This window comes from Heterodontus francisci, chromosome 8, assembly GCF_036365525.1.
Source record: "Heterodontus francisci isolate sHetFra1 chromosome 8, sHetFra1.hap1, whole genome shotgun sequence".
NCBI lineage: Eukaryota > Metazoa > Chordata > Chondrichthyes > Heterodontiformes > Heterodontidae > Heterodontus > Heterodontus francisci.
In genome coordinates, this window is record NC_090378.1 from 111,236,193 (window position 1) to 111,245,214 (window position 9,022).

The following is a 9,022-nucleotide window of genomic DNA, read 5'->3' on the forward strand; positions in this document are numbered from 1 at the left end:
AAATACGAAGCCATTGTGGGTGAACAACAGCGCCTGCAAGCACAAGTTGAAGCCGATAGTATCGGCATCATAACCACGTCGAAAAGAGCAAGCAAGCTATGTGGTAATTGTGGTTGGTCCCACTCACGGCGGAATTGCCCTGTATTTCTTGACCTGTACAAGACATGAAGTGCAAAAGGACACTGGGTCTACCTACGCAGGAAACGTGGATCGAAAGACACAGCCAGATATCGCAATAGGACACAGACAAACAGAAGACAGGTGCAGCAATGGGGCAACAGCAGCACGGAGAACGCTAGAGACCTGCATAAATGCAAGTCGATGCACAACGTCCACAATGAAACAAACCTGAGACAAGACTCAGAGTGGAGCGATTCTCAGACAGGAGACGAGCAGGCATTTCACATTGTGACCCTGGCACATCACATTGATGAAATCAAACAACTGGAAGCTTTTGCCATTATTAACATCATGTTTCCAAAGAAAGCTGGCAAATATACACCAAGGGTTAAGATTGACATGGCAGCTAGTGCAAATATCCTACCAGTCTGAATCATCAAAGATATGTACCGGAGTCGTTGGAAATCAATGATACAACCGACAACTGCCAAGTTATCGGCATTCAACAGGTCACCCATCCCTTGCAGTGACACATTAACAGTGCAATGCAGCAATGGAAAGATGGCATGGAAACCAGAAACATTTTACCTTGTAGACATGAGCGGACCAGCAGTGGCAGGATTACCTGTGTGTAAGGACCTCAATATCATAACTATCCACAAGGTCACCAAGGTACCAGCTACAGCAGAAGAGACCAAGGGTTATCCACATTGAGTCACAGTCCTTCCAGGACCTTAGTGGTTCTAGTTTGGAGAGTATCAGCCCCTTCTCAGAGATGCCATACCAAGAAAATGAAGATCCAAACTCAGATGGTGAAAGTTCTTTGTCAACAGGCAGTATTTCTTCGCGCTCCTGCGACTCAGAAGAAGAGATTGACGTAACCATTGAGAAGCAAAGGCTGGCAGTGGGGAGCATAGCCAAGGGGAAATCTCCAAGGACCGGAACCCACTCACAGACTCTGGCCAACATCAAACAGTGCAGCCTGGAAATCCAGCAACGGCACAACTGTGCCATGCCCTCACCCCTGCTCTCTAGAGAACCGCCAGCACCAAAACAAACCAGAACAGGCAGGTACCTTCCTGAGGCCAAATACTCTTCCCCCAACAAGTCCTCGACCTTGAGCCCCAGGCCTTCAGACATGCAGGATGAGGAGAGGTGAAGGACACATAATGTCCTGAAGAGGCAGAGAAGGAATGAGTTGAAGCATTGTCTGTTGGCTCTTCGAGATGAGGTGCTGGAACTTTCCAAGAATGACAAGGCCTCAAAAGTGGTCATCCTGAGAAAAGCAACAGAGTATATTAGCAGGCTGAAGGCAGAGCAACAGAAACTGAATGCAGAGAGGGAGAAACTTCAGAAAGAACAGCAACAGCTGAGACGCAAATTCTCCAAGCAAGAGTTGCCAAACCACTGAAATGAACTATTAAGCTCCTGCACATGTAAAGTTCATAATCTCTATAGCTGTGTAAATAATTTTGATGTTATCTAATTTTATGTGTTTTTACTTTCAGCATATGAGACGTATCTTCGGAAAGAAGGGGGATCGTGTATGATTGCCTTTAAGAGTGATGTCCCTTTAAGGTCTTAGTATGATAATGAGACAAGTACCAGGATGCAGTCATGTGACTCAGAGCTGGAGTCACTCTGCAACTGTAACACCCAGAGTAAGGTTCTGTAAATAGTTAGCTCTGTACTGTATATAATAGTCTAGCTGTGAATAAACCTGTTTGAGAACTTCAGCATAACTGAACTCCATGCATCTCATTTATGTTGCATCAGACAACATAAAATAATTCATTACAAGAACAGCTCCAGCTTCTCCAGTCTATCCACATAACTGAAGTTCCTCATCCCTGGAACCATTCTCATTAATCTTTCTGTACACTCTCTAATGCCTTCACATCCTTTCTAAAGTGCGGTGTCCTGAATTGGACACAATACTCCATTTGAGGCTGAACCAGTGCTTTATAAATGTTTTTCATAAAGTCCTTGTTTTTGTACTCTATGCCTCTACTTATAAAGCCCAGGATCCTGTATGCCTTCTTAACTGCTTTCTCAACCTGACCTGCCACCTTCAATGATTTGTTCACATATAAACTAAGGACCCTCTACTCCTGCACCTGCTTGTCTGTGTGTATGTGTTTGTGCATCTGCATGTGTAAGTGTTAATGTATGTTTCTGTGCATCTGTGTGTGTGTGCATGTGTGCATGTGTCTGTCGATGTGTGTGCTCGTGTCTGTCTTTGTGTGTGTCTGTGTCTGTGTGTGTGTGCATATGTGTGTGTCTGTGTGCGTGTGTGTGGCTGTGTCTGTCTGTGTGTGTGTGTGTGTGTATCTGTTTGTGTGCAAGTGTCTGTGTGTCTGTCTGTGTGTGTGTGTGTGTATCTGTGTGGGTGTGTCTGTGTGGGTGTTTGTCTGTCTGCTTGTGCATGTGTGTGCATGTCTGTGTGTATGAGTGTGTCTGCCTGTGTGCAAGTATGTGTGTGTCGGTGTGTGTATGTGTTATTGTGTGTGTTTGTATGTGGACCTGTGTGTGTATGTCTGTGTGTGTCTTTTTTTTTGGATTCGTTCATGGGATGTAAGCATCGCTGACTAGGCCAGCATTTATTGCCCGTCCCTAATTGCCCTTGAGAAGGTGGTGGTGAGCTGCCTTCTTGAACTGCTGCAGTCCATGTGGTGTAGGTGCACCCACAGTGCTGTTAGGAAGGTGCCACTATGTGTTTTTGTGTCTAGGTCTATGTACATGTGTCTGTGTGTGTTTTTCACGGTCTACCTTTTTCAGTGCTGTTTCTGCGTAATTTCAGACCAATAGTTTCACAGTTGAAAGTTAACCCCTCTCTCCTCTCCACAGATGCTGAACAACAAGGTTTGGTCACCAGTTTGAGCTGAAGTCACTGATCACAGGCAGGATAGTTTAAGGTTGTGATAATTGGCCTGTGTTTATTGAGCCGCAGAGGAGAGTGGAGGGGAATCAGGTAGGATACCAGCTACAATCGTGATCCAGTGACCATGCCAGGAAGTGGACACACACAGATGTCTGATGAGATCAGGGTCAGTCTCAAGATGGTGGCTCTGTGACCCAGTGGCCTGTTGTCACACACAGGGCAGGTTCGTGGGTGAGAATAGAGCAGTTGAGGGAGGTACCGGGTGTCAGAGGTCAGCCAGTGTCCATGGAAATGCACTGCAGTCTGACCCCAAGGTGGAGAGTAGAAAATTGGGACAAATCCCACTGAACACTAGGATCAATGTATAGAAATTGGGGCTATATAGGAATTATATCGGGAATTATATGTGCTAGTTAGCAGGAAATAATCCCTCTTCTGTTCAGTTATTCCTATTTTGAAAAAGAAATATTGAAATGCCATGACACAGCAGGCAATTGTGCTCCTGGGGTCTAAGTTTAATTGGTTCGCAACCTGTGCAAATCCTTCCTAAAAGATCTAGTCCTAGCGGCACTCAGGTTTCCAGTGTCATAGAATCACAGAATCTGACAGAAGAAGGCCATTCGGCCCATTGTGCTGGTGTTGGCCGTTTGAAAGAGCTAAACAATTAGTCTCACTCGCCTTACCTTTCCCCATTTTCCCCTTCAAGTATTTATCCAATTGACCTTTGAAAGTTACTACTGAATCTGCTTCCACCGTCCTTTCAGGCAGCACATTCCAGATCACAAAGATGCACTGTGTTAATAAAAGCGTTTCCTCATGTCGCCTCTGGTTCTTTCACTAATGAACTTAAATCTGTGCCCTCTGGCTACAAGACAAAAACAAAGCAAAAACCCTTCAGAATTTGGAATACCTCAATTAAATCTCCCTTTAATATTGCCTGCTCTAACTTTTAAGATTGGGTTTCAGACAACGAAAGAACTCGATAGGGTAAATAGAGAGAAATGATTTTCTCTGGTGAGAGGTCTGAACAAGGGGCTTAGCCTTCAAATTAGAGCCAGGCTGATCAGGGGGGTGGAAATCTGAAGCCCTCTCCCCCAGAAAGGTGTTGAAGCTGGAAGTCAGTTGAAAATTGTAAAGCTGAGATTGATCGGTTTGTGATCGGTAAGGATTGCAGAACCAAGATGGGTAACTGGAGTTACGATATAGATCAGCCAATTGAATGGCAGAATAGGCTCGAGGGGCTGAATGACTTCTGCCTGTCCCTGTGCTCCACATACATGTTAGCCATGCTCTGGATGTCGAAATGCGCAGTGGAGGTTAAAGAGAAGTTACCAGTTTCTGCTTGACAGTGTGAGGTCCCCACTGCTAATTGTAAGCTTACCACAAGGTGGTGCCTTGGTTCAGTTGTTTTGTTCCATCTGGGAATCTTTTTGTCTGATTAGCTTCACTGAATCTACAGCTTCCTCAGGGAGATTTAAAAAAGATACTCTTGGGAACTGTTTTTAACCTTGGTGGATGGGACTGAAATTGTTTGAAGCTGTTTTATCCTCATGTGGGATCAGTCTGGTCCTTTCACATTCCTCATGATTATTTCTGTTATTAGTGTGTCTTTTTCTGCAATGTTGGGGATCACACTCTACAGGCTCGAGCAGGTAGCCAAAGGTTTAGATGCAATGAGATGTCTTCTGTTTGATCCTGCGCAGGTGCTAATGAGACCTACCAGTGACATTGTGAATTCTCAGGTGAGGTGTGTGGGACTCGATTTTGACAGGAACTACTGACAAGAATGTATTTTCCTGCTTCCTCAATGCTGAGGCTAATGTGGCTCCTTAATATCATTATTCTTTATGGGATCAAGTGGGCAGTGGGTTTGGAATGGAATTTACCTGTCTATCTGATCGTGGCCTTTTCGCAAAGCCGAACCTGAACCTTAATCCCAGCCCCAGTCCCAGTTCAAGACCTAGTACCAGCTCTAACTGTGTGTCTAGTATTTCAGGCCCTGCTGATTATCTCCATGTAGATATACATACACTCGCACAGATACAGACACAAACACACTTACACGGATGCATACACACCACACACACACACACACACACATGAACACGCTCACACAGATGCACACAAACAGCACAAACATATGCACACAGACATACTCACAGACATCAAACACGCAGAAATTCTTTATTAAGCATCAAAATCAATCTATTAACACAAACACGCTGTGTCATGCACGCATCAGTTCAAATGCAAGCTCCCTTGAACACAACTGCATACAAAGGCAATTACATGGAGAGAGACCAACGCAGTTACAGCTACAAACTGACTCAGTCACATATAAATCATCAGACCAACCAGGTGTATCAGGGAGCATTGGGTAAAGCTGCAGTACCACCACGGAACCACCAGAGAGCAGGAGAGGCTGCAGGAACAGTGAGACGAGCCCAGTGCTTCTATCTGCAGCCGAGCCCCGCTTCCTGCCCTTCAGCCATCAATTAAAGGACTCCTCTCTTGCCTGCCACAGATTCTCAAATTCATTTCTCCACAAGGAAGTGCTTTCCTGTCATGGTGCAAATTTTGTACAATTAGAAATCAGTAGCTCAGAAACAAATAGATCAAAGTAGGCACCCTTTAAACATGCAATCAATGGCCAATAGTTCTCTTATCTGTGTACCCTAAGATCCTCTCTTATTACAGCACTTTTTGCTGGCATAGCAGGTGCCAGTTTCAGGAACATAACTGAACAAAAACTTTCACTGAATTAACTTGCATTCAATTTTAGTCTAAGGAGTTAGTTCAATGTTTGAAGAGCTCAGTGTTCTATCAGTTCAGTCCTCATCCCAACACAAAACAGACAGGAACCTGTTGACCATCCCATCTAGGAACTACCATTACCAGCATGTTTTCTACACACATTCACTATTATGAGCAGGGACCTCAGAACAACAAGAATTCAAACCAACCCAGAGAATAGCAAATCAATCCACAGAGGGAATAACAATTATCATAGCACTTACTGCAGACATCAGTGGTTACTGGGAGTGTGTTACAGGCTGGAATTTAATCAAGGGTTCAGCTGGTTACTATATATTAAATAACAGATACGCAGGAGTGAATTACATGCTGGAATCGGTTGTATGATCACCTTAAGGGTGATGTCCCTTTCAGAATTCAGTATGCTAATGAGCAAAGTACCAGGATGTAGTCATGTGACCAGAAGCCACAGTCATGCTGCAACTGTAAGACGCTAGACAAAGATTCTGTGAATAGTTTGCTCTCTATTGTATACATTAGTTTAGCTGTTAATAAATCTGTTCGAGATCTTTAAGGCACTGGAATCCACGTATCTCATTGTGTTACGTTACTTAAGATAACATAAAGAACACATGACATGGTGGCAGCTATGGTGAAAAGACAAGCTAGAATCACAGAATCACAGAATAATACAGTTCAAAAGAGGCCCTTCGGCCCATCGAGTCTGCACCGATGCATTAAAACACCTGACCTGTCTACCTAATCCCATTTGCCAGCATTTCTAGCCTTGAATGTTATGACATGCCAAATGCTCATCCAGGTACTTTTTAAAGGATGTGAGGCAACCTGCCTCTACCACCCTCCCAGGCAGGGCATTCCAGACCGTCACCACCTTCTGGGTAAAAACGTTCTTCCTCAAATCCCCCTTAAACCTCACGCCCCTCACCTTAAACTGGTGACCCCTCGTAACTGACCTTTCAACTAAGGGGAACAGCTGCTCCCTATCCACCCTGTCCATGCCCCTCATAATCTTGTACACCTCGATCAGGTCACCCCTCAGTCTTCTCTGCTCCAGTGAAAACAACCCAAGCCTATCCAACCTCTATTCATAGCTTAAATGTTTCGTCCCAGGCAACATCCTGGTGAATCGCCTCTGCACCCCCTCCAATGCAATCGCATCCTTCTTATAATGTGGCGACCAGAATTGCACACAGTACTCCAGCTGTGGCCTTACCAAAGTTCTGTACAACTCCAACATGACCTCCCTGCTTTTGTAATCTATGCCTCGATTGATAAAGGCAAGTGTCCCATGTGCCTTTTTCACCACCCTATTAACCTGCCCTTCTGCCTTCAGAGATCTATGGACAAACACGCCAAGGTCCCTTTGTTCCTCGGAACTTCCCAGTGTCAGGCCATTCATTGAATACCTCCATGTCACATTACTCCTTCCAAAGTGTATCACCTCACACTTTTCAGCGTTAAATTCCATCTGCCACTTTTCTGCCCATTGACCATCTCGTCTATATCTTCCTGTAACCTAAGACACTGCACCTCACTGTTAACCACTCGGCCAATCTTTGTGTCATCCGTGAACTTACTGATCCTACCCCCACATAGTCATCTATGTCGTTTATATAAATGACAAACAATGCCAGCACAGATCCCTGTGGTACGCCACTGGACACTGGCTTCCAGTCACTAAAACAGCCGTCTGTCATCACTCTCTGTCTCCTACAGCTAAGCCAATTTTGAATCCACCTTATCAAGTTACCTTGTATCCCATATGCATTTGCTTTCTTGATAGGTCTCCCATGTGGGACCTTGTCAAAGGCTTTGCTGAAATCCATGTAAACTACATCAACTGCACGACCCTCATTTACGCACCTGGTCACATGCTGAAAAAATTCAATCAAATTTGTTAGGCATGACCTCCCTCTGACAAAGCCATGCTGACTATTCCTAATCAAATTTTGCCTCTCCAAGTGGAGATAGATTCTCTCCTTCAGAATTTTCTCCAGTAGCTTCCCTACCACTAACGTGAGACTCACTGGTCTATAGTTCCCTGGCTTATCTCTACAACCTTTCTTAAATAGTGGGACCACATTAGCTGTTCTCCAGTCCTCTGGCACCTCCCCCCTGGCCAGAGAGGAATTAAAAATTAGGGTCAGAGCCCCTGTAATCTCCACCCTCACCTCCCACAGCATCCTGGGACACAAATCGTCCGGACCTGGAGATTTGTCCACTTCTAAGCCTTCCAAAACCTCCAATACCTTGTCACTCCCTATGACAATTTGCTCTAGAACCTCACAGTCTCTCTCTCTCAGTTCCATATCTACATCCTCTTTCTCTTGGGTGAAGACAGATGTGAAGTATTAGAATTAGAATTAGAACATTACAGCGCAGTACAGGCCCTTCGGCCCTCGATGTTGCGCCGACCTGTGAAACCATCTGACCTACACTATTCCATTTTCATCCATATGTCTATCCAATGACCACTTAAATGCCCTTAAAGTTGGCGAGTCTACTACTGTTGCAGGCAGGGCATTCCACGCCCCTACTACTCTCTGCGTAGAGAAACTACCTCTGACATCTGTCCTATATCTTTCACCCCTCAACTTAAAGCTATGTCCCCTCGTGTTTGCCATCATCATCCGAGGAAAAAGACTCTCACTATCCACCCTATCTAACCCTCTGATTATCTTGTATGTCTCTATTAAGTCACCTCTCCTCCTTCTCTCTAACGAAAACAACCCCAAGTCCCTCAGCCTTTCATCGTAAGACCTTCCCTCCATACCAGGCAACATCCTAGTAAATCTCCTCTGCACCCTTTCCAAAGCTTCCACATTCTTCCTATAATGCGGTGACCAGAACTGCACGCAATACTCAAGGTGCGGCCTCACCAGAGTTTTGTACAGCTGCATCATGACCTCGTGGCTCCGAAACTCGATCCCCCTACTAATAAAAGCTAACACACCATATGCCTTCTTAACAGCCCTATTAACCTGGGTAGCAACTTTCAGGGATTTATGTACCTGGACACCAAGATCTCTCTGCTCATCTACACTACCAAGAATCTTCCCATTAGCCCAGTACTCTGCATTGCTGTTACTCCTTCCAAAGTGAATCACCTCACACTTTTCCGCATTAAACTCCATTTGCCATCTCTCAGCCCAGCTCTGCAGCCTATCTATGTCCCTCTGTACCCTACAACACCCTTCGACACTATCCACCACTCCACCGACCTTCGTGTCATCCGCAAATTTACTA

At 45.0% G+C, this 9,022-nt stretch overlaps 1 pseudogene; it reads left to right on the plus strand.

The window, feature by feature from the left end:
• Nucleotides 1-588: 588 nt before the first annotated feature.
• On the plus strand, nucleotides 589-1,531 carry LOC137373238 (N-myc proto-oncogene protein-like; annotated as a pseudogene).
• Nucleotides 1,532-9,022: the final 7,491 nt, after the last annotated feature.